Source organism: Callospermophilus lateralis, chromosome 13 (assembly GCF_048772815.1).
Source record: "Callospermophilus lateralis isolate mCalLat2 chromosome 13, mCalLat2.hap1, whole genome shotgun sequence".
NCBI lineage: Eukaryota > Metazoa > Chordata > Mammalia > Rodentia > Sciuridae > Callospermophilus > Callospermophilus lateralis.
This window is the reverse complement of record NC_135317.1, coordinates 35782667-35802212: the sequence shown is the minus strand read 5'-3', so window position 1 is coordinate 35802212 and position 19546 is coordinate 35782667. Positions and strand designations below refer to the sequence as shown.

Genomic DNA, 19546 nt, shown 5'->3' with positions numbered 1-19546 from the left:
TTATTGATTGTTATTAATGTTTTTTAACCCTCAAACAATAATCAAAATTATCTCTACAAATTACCTACATCCTTTAATCTGTGACAATTCTAAGCAGATTTGTTTGTTTGGTTTTTGTGTGGGGGACTGAACCTGAGGGAACTTTGTTACTGAGCTACAACCCCAGTCCTTTTTGCTTTAAATTATTATTATTATTTTTTGAGACAAAGTCTGTCTCATTTCCTCAGGACCTTGGTAAGTTGCTGAGGCTGGTTTCAGACCTCTTGCAGACCTCTTGCCTCAGCCTCCTGAGTCTCTGGGATTACAGGTATGTACCACCCCAAATAGCAAAACAGTTTTTATTCCCATAGTAAATAAGTCAGCAAAACTTCTACTTTGCTATCTCAGTTCCAGCAGAGAAAATCCACGAGAGAGTGAAATTATCTGCCTTTACAATTATTTGAATATATATAGAATTCTAATATAAGATCATTCAATTAAGAGTCCCTGTTCTGATTTCTTTTGAACTTTTCATTTGATAAGTACAAGTAATTCAAGTGGCCCTAGGGTACTCTATTAATATAATCACTTAATGTGGTGCTTCCCATAAGACTGTGACATTAATGTGAGACTATGGCTTGTTTGTGTGCTTGTTTACTATATACTTCTTAAAATGAAAATCCCATGAATAAATATTTTTAATATCCTAATAGCTTAAAAGAAGTTAGTTTATCAAAATGCAGCTGATTTACATTTGAACTACAAACTCCTGGAAACAGAGGACTCCTTTCTGTGAGTTTCCACTCAAAGATAACCAAATACCAATACCAAGACTGAACCAGTTGCTTTAGTCACATGACTCATTTCTTTAAAGGAAAGAAAAAAAAGATAATTAAGTGATATCATTTCAGAAAAATCCCCTCCTTTTTAATGGGCAAAGTATCATGAATAGAATTATCTGGAGATCTTCTAAATATTCCAGAGCCCAAGCTACAATATTGCACACCAACTCAATCAGACTCTGGGATGAGTGAGATCCCAACACACAGGCAAGTCTAAGAACCTCAGAACAAGAGCATATTCAATCAGTCAGCTGAAATTTTCCAACTCATGCGTGAATAAGGATAAATGCATGAACTTAAACCTCCCAAAGCTAAATACACTTTCTTTCTGCTGAGTGTTCTTAACATTGCATTTGATAACATTACATCTGCCACTCTTCAATGCTTTGAACTACATAGGCATGCCCACCTTGATAATTATGTCCCGAGGTATAAATATGTGCTCCAAATTCACATGCTGCAAATTTAATCCTCAATGCAACTTTGTTGAATGGTAGGGCCTAAGGGAAGTGCTTATTACATCATAGGCTTCTGTCCTCATGAATGAATTATTGTTGCTATATAAAGGACTTGTCCCTCTTGCCCTTCTGCCACGTTAGGACCCAGTACTCATCTTCTCTTGCCTTTCTGCCTGGTACAGTGTGAGGCTGCAACAAGAAGCCGTCACCAAACATTGGCACTTTAATCTTGAACTTTCCAGTCTCCAGAACTGTGAGAAAATAAAGTTTGTTTACTTATAAATTCTCAAGTTTGTGCTATTCTGCTATGTCAGAACCAATGGGCTAAGCCAGTCACCAAGACTGGCTAGTGGTCTTTAAATTGTGCAAATATATCAAAGTAGCAGAACTTATCCACTGCACTTTTGAAGATATCTTAACACTTGTTTCAAAGCTGGTATGACCCCATGTGGAAGAATCACATGAAATTCTGCATTAAATGAGTGCAGCAAAAAAAAAAATTGAGGATTCTACATGTGTAGTGTTTGGGACAAATATAGGTGCAACCTGTGAAATACTCATTAAACATCTCAGAAACTGTCTAGATCCAATATCTACCACTGAAGAAAAAAAAAATGGACACAGCTTACTTCATGAAGAGGGATTTCAAGCACAGGAAGAACTTCAAGGGTCACCATTTCAAAGAGAGACAAAGGACTATTTGTTATTCCTATAGCTCTCTGAACCATAAACCTTACTATATGTGGTTGGAAAGTAGCAAATTTAATACAGACATGAGTGAAGTTCTTACATTTTGATCACTCTCCACGAATAAGTAGGATTTTTTTAAAAAAATGGATTTCTGGTTTGGGCATGATCATGGTGAACTTGGGACATGTTCAGTGGCATTTCAGCTGATTAGTGTTCTTTGCTCTTTTGCAGTGGTTCTCACACTTGTCTGCATCTTGGATCACACTCTATCCCACCCAAGATCTTGACTTAATTGGTATGGTGTCTGACATGGTTTTGATGATTCTAACCTGCAGACAAATTTGTGATCGTACACAGTAGCTCAAAGGTATTTGTCAGGTTCTGGCACTGTTCCGCCTCAAGTATATATTCAAGTAGTTGGTGAGAAAAATAGAATGGCAGATATTATTGGAATATCCTCACTTAAATCTGTTTATTCCTCCTTGGACCTTATTTCTGTATGTGCTGTATTTGGGAACCTATGATATTTATTTTGCTTTATCTGTTTTCCATCATTTAGAATGATGTACACAGATGTCAAGTTCTGCTTTCAAATGCTGAGTGGCACCAATTACTCTGAACTTTCCAGGCCGTCCCCGTTATATTGACTGAATACTTCAGAGTGATTTTCGAAAGCCCTTCTCCTCTCAAATACTGCAAAATCTTTTGAATTCTTCACATCCTTTTCTACCATGACCTCTTTCCCTTTTATTCTTTTAAGCAACCAAATTTGAGCTATTATGATTTTATTCTTAGCCTATTGGAATAGCTTCCAAACCAATGTCTGTTTCTAATTTCTCCACTCTCCAGTCCATCCTCTTTTCTAGATTTTTCCTTCCAAATCCACCCTCACTCTCCTTATTCCACAAGCCTAAGCTGCTTTCAGGACAAAGCTCTGTCTTTCTGGACTGACATTCACTGGTTTGTGAGATATAGATTCTGCCTTTCTGATTGTACTCACTTTGTGGTACTCCCTATAAGTGCCTGTTGTTCTGTTTCTATAATATTCCTAGTTTTCTTTTTTTCTACTCTTTCCCCTATACTTGGATCAATCTTTCTAACTGAAATGACTGTTTAAAGTTCCAATTTATTTTTCAAGGCCCAGAATAGATACGATTACTTCTATGAACTTTATTTTTCTTATCACTAAAACTGAATGAGATTTTCTCCTTCTTAGAAGGCTCGCTTTACTGAGTCTGCCATTAGTACAATAGCTATCTTAAACTGGTTGCAATAGAGATATTTGAGTATCTATGTTATCTTATTCTATTGCCAGCTGAAGCAGAGTAAGAACTGTATACATATATCATAAGCATCTTATTGCCCTTTACAGCCCCCAGGACTAGGCCTCTCACACACATAATCAGAGCATCAGGAATGCTTGTTAACTTAAATGAGTGACACCTAAAAGAAATGGTTGTAAATAAATAGGCCACTTTGCACACCTTTCTCCTTCAACTGCATTCTCTTGAATATTTTATCAGCATCAATTTTTCTTGGGGTCATTCTAGCTATTTCTTAAGAGAGTGAGAAACTAATAACACTGATGTTTTCCCCTTGGTGATTTTGCAAGACAGAGATAAGAAAAAAAAAAAAAAGGCAAACACACTTCTCAGATGGCACTAAAATAAAAATCTCTTCAAGCTATCTTGTGATTTTATTGCAAGATGTAAATGCCAGCTTTATAGATCTGAAAGTGGATCTTCCTGCAAAGTCAGCATAACCATATTGTGTGAATCTAGCATCGGTCATTTTCAAACAAAATTGTTCAACAGTTTGTGATTTTGTTGTTGTTGTTCTTTTTGCTTCTGTGTTTGAAATCTGTCTCCCTTCGCTCTTGCCCTTGTTTGACCTCCACTTCAGTTACCTGAAGTTAAGTGAGTTGTCAACAAGGTTTTCCTGCTTGAATGATGTGATCATAGAAGAGAAGACTTAACCATTTGAAACTAGCTTTTAATTTTTTGATTTAGAAACCAGTCATTGAGGACAGAGTGACTGTTATGGTTTGGATGTGGTGACCCTGAAAGCTCACATATGAAGGTTTGGAGGAGAAATGACTGGGTAATAGCCTTGGCCTAATCAGTGAATTAATCCCCAATGAGATTAAGTGAAGTGGTGGGGTGTGGCTAGAGGAGGTGGGAATTAAAGCATGACTTTAGTGGACATATTTGTATCCTGAGAGTGGAGTCGCTCTCTGCTTTCTGATCACCATGATGTGAGCTGCCCCCCTCTGCCACCTTCTCCTGTCATGACACATGGAACAGTAGCCTCACTTGGAGCCTTGAGAAATGGAGCTGGCCTTCTATGGACTAAGACCTCTGAAACCATGAGCCCTCAAATAAACTCTTCCTCCTCTGTAATTGTGCTGGTCAGGTCCTTTAGTCACAGTAGCAAAAAAGCTGACTAAAATAGTGACTCTACATTTGCACATAGCCAAACTACTCAACTATTCAGGGTCAATTTGGATAGCATGATGGGTTCAAAATGACCACAAATTTTCCCAGTTCCACACAGAGTTAGGATCTATCTTTCTACCCTTGGAATCTAGGCTATGCCTCGTGTCTTGTTCTGATCAAATAAATGTGATAAAGTAATGATGTATAGTCTCTGGGCAATGGCTCAGGAGGTGCTACAGCTTATACTCCTACCCACTTGTTTCTGTTATCTTGTGAAGACACCTAATCTACCTTCTTAGAACGAGAGAGAAAATGGGGACCGAAACCCTAGACATGTGACTGTGGCCACCTGGTACTCGCCACCCCCCAGATACCATGCCAGCTGACTGTAAACCAGAAGTGAGCTCACCAGTCACCTCATAGCACAGAACCACCATTCCACCAAGCCAGGCGCACCTCACCAGCCTGCAGAGTCCTGAACACATGGAGGATTGTTTACGGTCACCACGCGTGGGGTGGTCACCACAGGCCCAGCAACATGTTGCTAATACAGTGACTTGGAGTTTTTCTAAGAGAGTGTGGAAATGGATTGAGTCAGTTTATATATGACTTCTTCCTTGCTGTTAAGAAAAATCTACTACTCTGGCTTCTTTCCAAGGAGGGGGCAAAAGCAAAAATTAAAAAAAAAAAATAGCCTTGTGAAATGTAAAGAAGCTCTAAGATCAACAACTATGGATTCAGTCACCATAATGTACCAGGTAGTGTTCCAATATAGCAATGGACAAAATACAGAGAGGTTTTCCAAGGGTTAGAGGGATGTAATTAATTAAAAAAAAAAAAAAAATTAAAAGGTATTTATCCTTTTCCCTCTCTTTATTTACACACACACACACACAAACACACACATAGATATATAAATTTATACATATAATATATAGATTTAGACAGATATATTTATACAGATATCTATCTGGATAGATAGATATCTGTAAAACAGTGTTTTTAAACAATTTATGCAGACTCAGAAATAAAACATGACACAACAGGGACTGTCATTCTCAAATTCTCAACACATGGAACAGCGGGTACAATGTGTGATGCTGGAGAATTTTGACATAGTCATGGAGCGAGAAGAAAGCCAGTATGGTTTGTGTACAGAAGGTGAGGAAGAGGGTGAGTTGGAGAGATGGTTAAGTCAAGCCCAGTGTGATTGATTGACTGTGAGGTTCCTCCAAAAGAGCTCATGTTGGCTGGGGTTGTATCTCAGTGGTACAGTGCTTGCCCTGAGTCCTATCCTCAGCACTATTTAAAAACAACAACAACAAAACTGATGTCGAAGATGCAGAAATGTTCAGAGGCAAAAGCATTAGATTATACTAACTGTAGCCTCATCGGTGAATTAAGTTTCACGGATTGATAATTTGAGTGGACTTCTGGGTGGTGACTGGCAGGGCATGGATGGAGGAAGTGGGTCACTGGAGGCTTGTCCTTGGGGGTCAGATTTCATTCCAGGATCCTTGATGTTTCTCTCTGGGCTTCCTGGCTGCCAGGAGCTGAGCAGCTTTCCTCAGACTTGTCCTCTCACCATGATGCTCTGCCTCACTTTGGGTCTAGAACAATGGAATTGGACGACCAGGGTCTGAACTCTGAAACTGTGATCCTAAAATGAACTTTTCTTCCTGCAGGTCCTATCAGGTATTTTGGTCCAAGCAACAAAAAGCTGACTAACTCACCCAGGGTATGGGAAAGACTTTGGAGGTGTAGCTTTTGTAGAGTAGGGGAGAAATATGACTAGATCACTGCTTCCAAAGGATTCCTCTGTAGAGAAGAGAGTGAAGGGAAACAATAGAAGTAGGAAGGCCAATGAGAGAGCTCTCACAGAAAACCTGATAAACAGCCCCTTGGACCCATTAGAACAAGTTTGATGTTTATTTTAAATACTAAAAATAATAATTTCTAATGAATACTGTGGAAGTTGTTGGAACATAGAGTTTGGAAGTGTGCAGAACTGCTTTTAAAAAAAAATTAGTCGCAGATGGACACAATACCTTATTTTATTTATTTATGTGGTATTGAGGATCGAACCCAGTGCCCCTTGCATGGGAGGTAAGCACTGTACCACTGAGCCACAACCCCAGCCCCAGAACTGCTTTTATAACCCTGAAAATTACATGGTACTCAGGAAGCTACTCAGTGTATCTCAGCCTTTCTTTTAAAATTAGATTTGATTCATTGAGTTATTATAAAGACTAAATATATAATGTATATTATGTGCTATGTTGAGGGCTTGGAATATTATAGGCTCATAAACATTAACTCCTTGCTAATTACTTTTCATGTATAGATGATTACCTGTTTTTTCAGTTTTAAAATAAAGGACCAAACATCAAAAGCCCATAGTGATAGATGGGAGGAACAGAGACTATACTTATTCTGATAAATACAAATCTTGGAGGAACATTCCTGCTTCAATAAAAGTTGGCAAAAAATAATATCTTGGAATACTTGAAGATTTTTCCCTGGAATATTTCTGTTAATAAAAGTAGTATCTAGGGGCTGGGGTTGTGGCTCAGTGGTAGAGCACTTGTGTAGCATGTGCACAACATTGGGTTAGATTTTCATCACCACATATAAATAAATGAATAAAATAAAGGTCCATAAAAAAATTTCAAAATGTAGTATCTCATAACCTTTTATTTATTATTACCTATTTCCCAGTGTTTATTGACATATTTATCTCAATGTTGTGATTTGACTATTTTTATTCTAGTTTCCATTGAATATTGAATATTGAAAATATAGGCTCAGAAAGTTTACTTTATTTGAAAAAATGATAAGTAGTATGCTAAAGTAGTATTCAACTCAGAGTACTAAATATGCCAAGTGATGATGAATTTTCTACCAAATTTTCATTCATGGTTTCTCTATTCTTTGTTAATCACTGCCTGAATCTAGGATGCAAAAATTTTGAAAATACAGATGTTAGGAAAAAAAAAGAAAAAAAAAAGACTGCAGGAAATCATTTTTCTATGACAGTGAATGAATAATAGTATGAAAAAACCTTAAGTAAAAGTGTATTAATATACCTGTCACCTGAAATACCCAGACTGCATAGATTTTTCTATATTAACAGTTGCCTTAGAAATGAGAATATTGGCCAAGTGTTGACTATTTGGTAGAAAGAAACCAGCCATACAACTTTTCCAAAAACATTTGTCATGTAAAATTCTTACCTGGATTATAATTTCTAAAAATTACTCTTGAGTAGTATTTTCCATAATCTTTTTTAAATTATTAATTGTGGTTGGTTCATATTTTAATTTTTCTGTAAGAAATAGACCAAGACAGAACTATTTGGATTTTTCAAAAGCTGTCTTACATTAGAAATCTTAAATGATAATTTTATTAGTTCAATAAAATGAATAAGTTTTCCAAAGTAACACATCTGGATGGATATATATATATATATATATACACTTCATAAAACAACCATATCTATCCATGTGAATAAATTGTCTCCCTCCTCAAATTCATATATGGAAACCCTAGTAACCAATGAGATTGTATTCAGAGATGGGCCTTTAGAAACTAATTAATGTTAAATAAATTCATAGGGGTAGAACCCCAATCCCATGTAACTGGTGTCCTTATGAGAGGAAGAGGAGGAGATCTAGAGATCTTTTGTCTTCACTTTTGAGGACACACTAAAATAGTGGCCCTTTATAACCTAGAAAAGGAACTCTCACTGAAAATCATTTGGATGGCCTCTCAGCCTCAAGAACTATGAGAAATAAATTTCTGTTTTTTAAGGCATCCAATTTATGACATTTATTATAGTATTACAAGTTGATTAAGGCAGTATGTAGATAATATCCAACTTCTGGCCTGGCCATAGATAGCAAATCTAAAACAAAAATTTCCATATTTTTAAATAACAATGATCTTTTGGATTTCATAAACATTTAGGGCCAACTACATCATAATTGTTGTTTATTTTCAACTAATTGGAAAAACATGCTATGCCAAAAATTATAGAGACATTCAGTGGCACTCTGAAATGGACGTGCTTTTTACCCATCACAATTTTATTGTGCTGTTGAGAAATAGTAGTGCAATCAGATGTAAGACATATAATTTATTCAATTTGCACAGTGATGCATAATGTTCCCAAGAAATAGTTCTTAGACCCTGTGCAAACAGTCTATGAATTTGCCTGCAATCTTGATACAGATCTACAATTTATCAGTAAGAATGATTAAGTACCTATTGAAATGGTACCAGTGCTAACTATAACTAGCCAACTATATTGGCTATTCAAACTGCACTTACTTGTTTTGGTGAGGATCACTTAAATCAGGCAATCTGACCTAAATCTGTCAATCACTTCCTATTTGCCTGTGGTCATATGATTTTAGAAGCTAAGTTGAAAGGCATTTGCAGAGAGGTCTGGTTCAAATCGTGCTTACACACAACTTACAATGACTATTTAAAGTAAGAATCTGTTCTTCAACCCTAATCTCCTCTCAGCAGATTATTTTAATGCTAATTTTATGCATGATAATAGAAATCTCATTTTAAATATTTTTTTTTGATTAAACATTTTTTGAAAGGTTTTTGAAGCCCTAAAGAATCCCTTTTAATGGACCTCTATAGTGGCCAATGTTTGATTGGGAATTACTTACTTGAACTAATGAAAGACAAACTGCGATTATTAATAATTCATTAAAACCACTGTCCCAGATTCTCTTTCTGGCCTCTTCTGTCTTACCACTCCACCCCAGAGAATGATACACTGCACTCTCTCAAAGTCTGAAGGTTATATTAGGGACAGATAAATAAAGGTATGATATATCTAGATGGAAAATACATTATTTCATTTAATAAATAACCCAATAAAAATATATACCAGCACATCTCAAATGACTGTAGATCTAGGCATTCACTTAATTAAATTAAGTTGGAGAGTCTTAATTTTGTTCTGATTTTGAATTATCACAGGTATGTGATTTTCTCCTTGGCCATACAGTTTATCTAGCTCTGCATAGGGTGGAGGACAATCTTGTCTATTATCAGGAAAATGGGAACTTTAATAATTGGAATATTTCTGGAATCCTACAAATTATATGTTGCATAACATTCTGACTTTATCATAAATTCTCTCACACACACATTCCACTCTACTAATCTTACAGTCTTGGGGTGATTAAACTAAATTGGTAAAATAAACACTGCCTATAAATGTCATAGTCAAATTATTGCTACAGGGCATAGTCCATGCTGTAATTAAGTCAAGTGGGTAAGAATTTTTAGGTAAATTATGAAGATTTGTGTAAGAAACAGAATCAAATGTAAAAGATGTGCATAACAAGAACTATTTCAATAATCTGACAGAGCCAAGAGGAGATTGATTTTAATTTTTCTAACACTATAACAGTAAATTGAATTATATGCCATATAAATGTTATTACTATCTGGAGTCGATATGAATGCAGTATTTGCTGATATATACTAAAGACTATTCAAAAGTAATATGTAATTGTTCCTATCATGCTGAAATTGCTTATTTAATTATGCCAAACACTTTACATTTTCTTCATATGTTTTAAAAGTGTGTTTAAATATGTTAGTGTAATTTCAGTCTTTCATAATCTATTAAAAGAAAGCTAAATACTATTATTCATTTATTGTTAATTAAAAAAATCTAATATGGCCAGGTGTAGTGGCACAGGCCTGTAATCCTATCACCTCTGGAGACTGATGCATGAGGATTGCAAATTCAGGTCCAGCCTCTGGAACTTAGTGAAATCCTGTCTCAAAATAAAAAATAAAAAGAATAGGGATGTGACTCAGTGGTAAAGTGTCCATGGGTTCAATCCCCTGTACCAAAGGGGAAAAAAAACTAATATGACTTAAATATATTTCCAGACCTACTTCCTATAGGTCACCTTCACCTAATGTAATTGAGAAAGTCCATGCACCCTCAATCCAGCTGAGATCACCAGTCATTCTGTTGAAGGGTCCTGTGGGTCCAAGATTGCTATCTTTCTTTATGGTTTTCTCTCAGGGAGAAAAAAATTCAGTGTGTAGAAAAATTCATACTGAAATGAACCAAATGTATAATTGACTCCACTAAAGTGACAGAACTTACTAGTGACCAAGACTGTGAGAACGAGTGGTCAGTTACCTGCCTGCAAATGTAATGTCTTCAGTCACTATGGCCATGTCCTCCCAGAAAGCTTTTCCCCACCTCCCCTTACCAACTCACAAATGTGTTAGAATGTAGCTGCCTATTGTTGAGATCCCTGAAATAGGTCCTAGAAATAAGCCAGCAGATTAAACTGGGGTGATAACTGAAGGGAAAGAATAAGCAACTCATAAAGAGTCTCTTGGTGATAAGCATCACTGAGATCCAGCAGCACTATTGAGTAATTCAACAGAATTACCTCCCATGCATTCTATCACATTGCTTCTCACTAAAACTATGTGTCTCAGACACGTGAAATTAATGATTTCTACATAAAGTAGGCAAACAAAGAAGAGAGATGTTATGACAATGGTTCCATAAATTGCTTGCAACATAGAATCATCTTAGATTCAAATTTCAGCTGGGTGCAATGATTCATGCCTGTTATCCCAGTGACTCGGGAAACTGAGGCAGGAGAATCACATTGTTCAAGGCAGCCTCAGCAACTTAGCGACACCCTAAGCAACTTAACAAGACTTTGTCTCATATCAAAGAAATGGAAAGAGTTAAGGGTGTAGTCAGTGGTAAAGCATCCCTGGGTTCAATCCCCAGTACCAAAAAGAAAAAAAAAAAAAACTCAGATTTCAATTTCTCTCTCCAAAATTAGTATAAATGAACATTTCCCTATGTTTCTGTTAATACTGAATTTCATTGACAGTAAGTAGTACAAATGATTAGATTGTACACTAATTTATTGAACCAAATAATTTAAGAAAAAGATTTAATGGAAATTTGTATATATGCCATTATTCATAGTAATTTTAGTTTTTAATTCTGAAATCCTATGTTGAGTATCTAGTTTATTAAATGATTATTGTATAAGAACTCATCAAATCCCCTGTCAGAAAAATTTTAAAGTACTATTAGCTGTACACAGAATGTGCCCTGAGGCCTCTCGATACAATTTGTGGTTTGGTTTTGAGAATTGACAATTGATATCTTTGTTTATCTTCAAATATTTTTTAAAGCTTTATATGAAGAAAATGAAAAATAAAACAGTTGTATGTAATTGGTTTATTATAAAAATTCAAATAATATAGATTGGGGAATTTGCATCTAAATCCCATCTATTAAAAATTACCAATCAGTATATAGTATATATCTGATATATATTTTTGCACAGAGAGGGTATGTATATGTGTGTGTGTGTGTGTGTGTGTATATATGTACACACACACACATACACACACACACACACACACACACACATATATATATATACACACACATATATACATACGTATATAGAGAGATGAATAAAATATGTATTCATATGTAGAAAGAAATAATTTTGTAAATTAGGATTATACCATGAGGACCATATTTAAAAAAATTAATGAATTTAATATTTTTCTCCTAGTCTTTGGTGGTATGTATGGAAGCTCTAGGCCATTAGTTTCAGGCTTTTACCTCTTGATTTTATCTTCAAAATTAAACATTTGAATTTGTTACTTTAAAAATGATATTTCTATAACTTCAAGTTTATCTGTTGTCTGCTATGAAACATTAGATAATCACATTTCTATTATTTCTATATTTTTATATAGAAACTATATTCTGATTCAGAATCAGAATAACTAAATTACCTATTTCTGTTAATTTAATTTTCATGGATTCAGTGCCCACCATTAGATGTTTACCTTAGCTTCTCTGATCCCATCTGTGGACACGTTGTCTACAGACAATGGTTCTGCAGAATTTCTATGATAGGTAATTTGATTAGTCCCTGAGTTTACTTGATTTTGTAAGCAGGTACTACATATTCAAGAAGTTCTAATTGGTGATATATTTACTGTGAGTTTGGATGTATCAGAAATCTATTGCCTTTATACTTAAATTACAATTTCATTGAGCAAAAAATTCTTCAAGTCACAATTTCATTTTCTGAATTCTGTAGACATCATTTTCTCTAAATGTTATGTTTTTTTTCTCTCTATTCACAATTTGATTTGTCTTTCTAGATACCTGTAGGACTTCTCTTTGAAATCTATGATAAACCTCACCAGGAAATTCTGTAGTATCCAAAATTTTACCTTGGATTTTCTTGGGACTTGCTGATTTCTTAAGTTAAAGAAGGAGAGAGAGATCTCATGTTTTTTTTTTTTTCTTTCTTATCAGGGCCTTGGTTCCTATGGGATCAAGGCCCCAAAGTTATGACATAATTTAACCTTTAACTACCTCCACGAAGGTCCAGTCTCCAAACAGAGGCATATTGGGATTTGAGGCTTCCACATATGAATTTTGAGGTGGTAAAACAAATATTTATTCCTAATATCTGTCCTCGACATTTATCTCATTTTTTTCCATTTCATGTGTTATGTTCCGCAGTCTGGCTGGGCACAAATCACGAGCCATTGAAGCAGGAACAAACTTTATTTCTGAACTCCCGAGAACGCCACACACGGGGCCTTCTCCCGGGACACACCACACCAACCAGAAATCCGTCCTCCGGAAATCCCTCCTCCCACACTTCCCCAACCAATGGGAACTCTCCAGGAATCCCCACCGAGAACTCCAAAGTAGCAGGCCAAGGCGGACAGCAGGGGTCTAATATACAATTAAATACACAGCTTAACATAGCCATTATCATCTCAATGCTTGATGGCATCACCTCTTAACCACTCTGTTCTGGCAAAAATGCCATGCTTCATTGCGACTCCCTATGGCTCTCAGCATCTCCCCCCTTCTGTTTAATTAAACAATAAGCATGTGGCTTAGGCACCGTGCCTGTTAGGCTGTCCCATACTACATATGGTCCTTATGCGTCATCAGATGAGCTGACCTTAAGGCGTCAGCCTCCTGTCTTAGGTTGGTACCACTGCAATTGGATCTTACCTGTCACTGACTACCGGTCCAGCATACAGCCATACTTGTGGATAGGCCTATGCACCAGTGGGGGTGTGAGGTTCTTTGCCTCACCTCTGTTGGCCCCCAAATTTGGCCTTTGCACCAGTGAGGGGGTGAGGTTCTTTGCCTCACCTCTGTTGGCCCCCAAATTTGGCCTTGGTGCCAGTGGGGGGATGAGGTTCTTTGCCTCACCTCTGTTGTCCCCCAAATTTTAGACCACCACTAGCAGAAGGGAGGAGGAAACAGAAATGCCATGACACCAAGCCAATTGACGGCTCTTTTGGAAAAATTGTACCACCGGTGACACCATCAGCAAAGTTACTTCAGCACTACCACAATTCGCTGCACCAACAGATAGTTCACAATGCATACAAGTGATACATATTCTAGGCAAGTTCTGCAAGCAGTTTAAAGCAGAGGAATCTATCAATATGTCCATTTCCTCCCAAAGTAAATCGACTCCTTGATTGAGCATTACTTGTTGAGTTGTTATTCATTGATGCATCAGTTTATACAGTTTACTGTGATAGCTATCGAAGAAGCTGTAGTTTGGTTTTATCTTTGTCTTCACCGGCACTGGGATGAAGATAGGAATTCTGGCAATGATGGCTAAAAAAAAATTATGTAACATTTCAACAGGTATTAAGAAAACAATTTTCTGAACAATTTACATTATCCTGAACAGAATTATTAAATATAATGAAAAGGAAAGGTGAAAGTAAACAAACAGATCTGTTTACCTCCTTATTTGTTCACATATTAAAACAATCCTCAACAGCTGTTTACCCAATTTAAATTAAACCATTTAAATCACGTGAATAATAAAAATACTTGGATCCATTTTTTCATGAGTGTTCCTCATATATGATATATGGACATACGCACATACAGACATACAACACAAAACACAAGTGTGCACTCATAACATACAACACATAAGACAATAGTAAAGGCCTTGTAGCTTCACACAGGTGAAATCTACATTGCAATGTTTAAAAACTTCACAGTCAAAAAATAAAACTGATCAGAAAAACATTAACCTAGGTATGAGCTCAAAAAATAAAATAGAACTTTATGATATGGGAAAGGGCAATAATAAAATAAATATTGAAAAAAAGACATCCTGGTTACCACCTGGGTTTGACTCTTATTTGGATATCCCATCCTTTTTCCTGTTACTTGCATAATGGGTGTGAAGGTATTCCCACAAGCAAGCCCCAAGTTTTTTACATTTGAAATAGGCTTTAATGGCGTTCTTTATTCATTAGCCTCCAGGTGTGGGAGAACCACTGTTGCAGATGTAAGAATAGCCAAGCTGGAGCTCTGGATATCAGCTGTTATGGATTTGAGTCAAATCATCTTCTTTTTGTTCTGTAGAAATTGCTTTAGTTAGTCTCTCTGGGATCCAAATAGGCTGCTGTTCTCCCTGTGGAAACACACAAACAGAACCCCAACTCCAGACAATCACTGGGTCAGGACCTTTCCATTGTCCTGTTAGAAAATCCTTCCAAAGTACCTTGGGCTTGTGTACATTTTTTGGACACATTTTCCTTTCTGCAACACTAAGCCTGATGAATCCAAATTTAAAAAGTTTAGAGTAAAAAGGGTTATTTTAAGCTTATCTTTGGGGGATATATACCCCTTTCCAATTCCCTCTTTTTGCTTTAATAAGTACATTTTAATAGTTTGATGAGCTCTTTCAACTATGCCTTGTCCCTGTGGATTGTATGGGATTCCTGTTATATGAGTAATGCCAAATGATGAGCAAAATTGTTTGCGAGCCATGCGTCATTCCGACTTGGCTATGGCTCTCAGCAGTTATGTTCCTCCAGACTGTTTTCTGTGTCCTCACCATTTAATTATATTTATTCTGCTCTTTATATATTCCTAATCTCTGTCATTTTTAACTGAGTACAGTTGTCTCTTTTTCTCATTTTGCTATTTTACCATGCCATTTGGTTTCTTAGTGCAATACAGTTAGTTTTTTAGGTCACAATTAACTACTTTTAGCTATTTATTTCTAAAAAGTATAATAAACACAGTAATTTTTTTTAAAAAAAGAAGTACTCTTAATCTATCATAAAATATGTATTTCCAATTTTCTCAAAATAATAATATCCAAATGATTTCTCTTTATGTAACATATTTCCTCTTTAGTATTTTGAAATGTTTTCCAAATTATAAGCTTCATAAAGTTGATATGAAAACATTTTCCTCTTAGTTTTTCTTCAAAAGATTATAAGATTTGATCATTAACGTCCAAGACAAGACTGAGGAGAAAAAAAAAAAACACAGATTTTTCAGGTACTTGCATGAATCATACTAAAATGGAGATGACAAAAATTTATTTTCAATAGTTGAATTGGCCTCTAATGTGTTTCTGTTTCCTTTTCTTTTCATCTCATTGGTTTGTATGTATGACCATGATAACATTACCAGCCACTAAACAAGTCAGGTTGCTGTTAATATATCTGTATTTCAGAAAGGTCACTGAATTATCATTGTACAATAAGCCAGTCTGGGAAATCATGAAGGAGAAAAAAAAAGAACTCAAAATGCTAAACACCAAAAAAAAAAAAAAAAAAAAAAATAGCCCAATCAATAAATGGGCCAAGGAACTGAACAGACACCTCTCAGAAGATGATACACAATCAATTAACAAATATATAAAAAAATGTTCAACATCTCTAGAAATTAGAGAAATGCAAATCAAAACTACCCTAAGATTTCATCTCACTGGAGTCACAATGGCAGCTATTAAGAACACAACAATATGTGTTGGTGAGGATGTGGGAAAAAAGGCACACACATACATTGCTGGTGGGACTGCAAATTGGTGCAGCTAATATGGAGAGCAGTAGGGAGATTCCCTGGAAAGCTTGGAATGGAACCACCATTTGACCCAGCTATCCCTTTCCTTGGTCTACACCCAAAGGACTTAAAATCAGTATACTATAGGGACACAGCCATATCAATGTTTATAGTGGCACAATTCACAATAACTGAACTGTGGAACTAACCTAGATGCCTTTCAGAAGATGAATGGATAAAGAAAATGTGGTATATATACACAATGGAATATTACTCAGCAATAAAAGAGAATAAAATCATGGCATTTGCACATAAATGGGCAGAGTTGGAAAATATAATGCTAAGTGACATTATCCAATCCCAAACAACCAGATACCAAATGTTTTCTCTGATATAAGGAGGATGATTCATAGTGGGGTTAGGAGGGGGAGCATAGGAGTATTATACTGGAAAGGTGTGGGAGGGGAAGGGATGGGGGCATGGGGATAAAAAGACGATGGAATGAGATGGATATCATTTCCCTAAGTAAATGTATGAAGACACAAATTGTACGAATATACTTTATATACAACCAGAGATATGAAAAAGTAGTATGAACTGTAATGAATTCTGCTTTCATATATAACAAACTAGAATAAAGAATTTTTAAAAAATCAGTGCCCTATTAGAGCATTCCAAGTTAAAAAAGGCTTTATTTTAAAGTGAAATATATATTCTTTGTGAAATCATTCTTGTAAGAATGTAATGTGTTTATTAGCACCTAGCAAGAACCATTCAAATTCTCATTCTCCTTTATTGATTATGGAGCACTCTTGAAGAGGTAGCCAGTTAATTCAGTGTTAAATAACTTTACCTAAGAACTCTCATGTATCCATGCATATGAAATGACTAGTACAGTGATGGTCATACAGTATGGTCTTGATAGTTTTTAAGTCCTCAATGAAATGGATGTGGGGTTCAAATGTCTTTGCTGCATAAGCCAACGATGTGAGGCATTTGAAAAAAATTGTTTCATAAAATCATCTCAGTACCCATAGAGATCATTTGTAGTAGAAATCAAGTAGCCTGATTGACAGATGACTTGCCTTGTGTATCTTTGGTTTATGTCTTCTGTTCCTCTACAGCTGCACATTTCCAGGCTTTTTTGAGAAACATGAATTGATGGGATTTTCATCACCCACTGTGCCATCTACTTTCAGTAGCAGCTGGTTTCTTAAATGAATTGGCAACTGGGCCTATCACAGTAGTGTTTTATTTTATATTCTTTGCTATTAGAAATAGTTTGCTTTCAAATAGAAAATAAAAACTTTTGTTTCCAGAATGGCTTTTAACAACTCTTTAAATATCATTACTCCTAAAAAAGAACAAGATATGTTTTGAATAATTTAGCAGTGTTAAAATATCACATTTGGGTGGATGTCTGGTGTATGGCTTTTCTGAATATCTGAGCCAAACACTTCTCTGGAATTTCACAATTTGTATGTCTACATTCTTAGGTAAACAGTAAGTTGTCTTTGTCTTGGAAAAAAAGTTGCTATGACAACTTGGCAAGCTTGGGGTAGAAAAGTTAAATACCAAGTTCTAGTCTTCAGTTTTTCAATATGTTCAAAGATGGGATATTGGTTTGGGCAGCTCTGATATAAGTAAAACGTGGAAGTGTATTTTCACATAGCCATGTCAGTGAAATTCATTGTAATTGGATAAAGTTTTATGTGTATATTTGCAGATAATTCATTATTTTAATACAATGGTATTCTTTATGATAATTTCAAGACTATTGACTCATTGCAGAGATTCAGGGATTAAGAAAAATGGCTACTTTTTTTTTTACTAATGTTGATTTTAAAATTTAAAATTTTGCAAGTTGGAAATTTTATGAGTTAGTAATTATATGAGAATTTGGCGGCATCATAAAATATGTTTTTTAATTTGCCTAAAGATTATATCCTTGACCTTAGTGCTGCTGAACTCTTTATAATAATAACAGCAATAGTGATAAAAATTTTAATTTTTTTATTTAACTCAATGTTGAAAGCATTCTTCCATACCACTCATTTAAAATTAAATGAAACATCTTTTGTTATTCACCCCTGATGATTTCTGGCAAGTTTTATACAAGCTTCCATTTCTGCTGTGTGATTACCTAGAAATACTAGAATTAAATGAGAGATGTTTGCCATGCAGACTTATAAATCTGTCCAAGTTGCCTTAATCAACCTTGCTGAAGTTTGGTTTCAAGTAAGAGAAAGCTGGTTTTTAACAAGGATTCCTTTGGTTGACAATCACATAACTTCAGGTGATTTAAAAGTAAAAGAGATTGAACAGGTTCAGCAGTAGATCACAAAATACACTTGATCAGTGAGCTTGCTTTTCCTTGGCCATGTTTATTATTCTATATATTTGTATGTGTTTGCTATATCTTCCGGTAGGGCCTCCACGTGGCAGCAAAACAGGTAACAGTTCCAAGTCTCACATATACATTTCTCAGTAGTCGGGATAATGGGAGTTATTTCCTCTCTTGAGCGTCTTGCCCATAGGTCCCTCTTAGCACATGTGCACTATGTGTCCAGCAATCTGTGTGGCTGGAAGAGTGACATGTGCAAAGTGGTGTGTGCTCTTATTAAGGAAGGTACCCACCTTCCTTGTTATTCACCCCTGGTGTTCCAGTGGTGAAGTGCAGGACAGCAAGAAGGGCTGAATATGGAGGCACAGACTTTGTCTCTCAGAACCCAAAGGATTAGAGTCAGTGCCATGATGTTCTAAAAGTCAGGGATTGAAAGCCCAGGAGGATTTGGAAGCTCCCTTGGGCTTCCTGGCATCCTATTCTGCTGTCTTCTCAGATTTTTTCTTCCTTCTCTGCTGACTTTCTTTTCCTTCCATGTGGGCATACACAACCTTTGAATGTGATTCCCAAAGTCTGGTTGGAGGTTTACCTATAATGTTTATCAAGGAAGAAAAAAGTTCCTTCTCTGTTAACGTCTAATCACTATTCTCTACCTCTGCATTGGGGTCCTATGATTTATTTTAGTCACGAGGCAAAAATTCCTTTAGAATACTATGTAGAATATTTTTTTCCTTTCTGTAGTTGGTGATATTATTTATATATGTATATATATAGTGCATGTATATATATATATATATATATATATATATATATAATGCTATACATATATATAAGATGACTTCTGATAAAGTATATAGGATTTTTGTTTAGATCAAATTTCAAAAGTACTTGTAATT

The 19546-nt window shown here is 35.7% G+C and overlaps 1 protein-coding gene across 2 annotated transcripts in view; it reads left to right on the top strand.

Annotated features, from left to right (window-relative positions):
- The window catches only part of Plxdc2 (plexin domain containing 2), a 410148-nt gene that overhangs the window by 185224 nt on the left and 205378 nt on the right, over nt 1–19546 (top strand). The gene's annotated exons all lie outside the window — the stretch shown is intronic.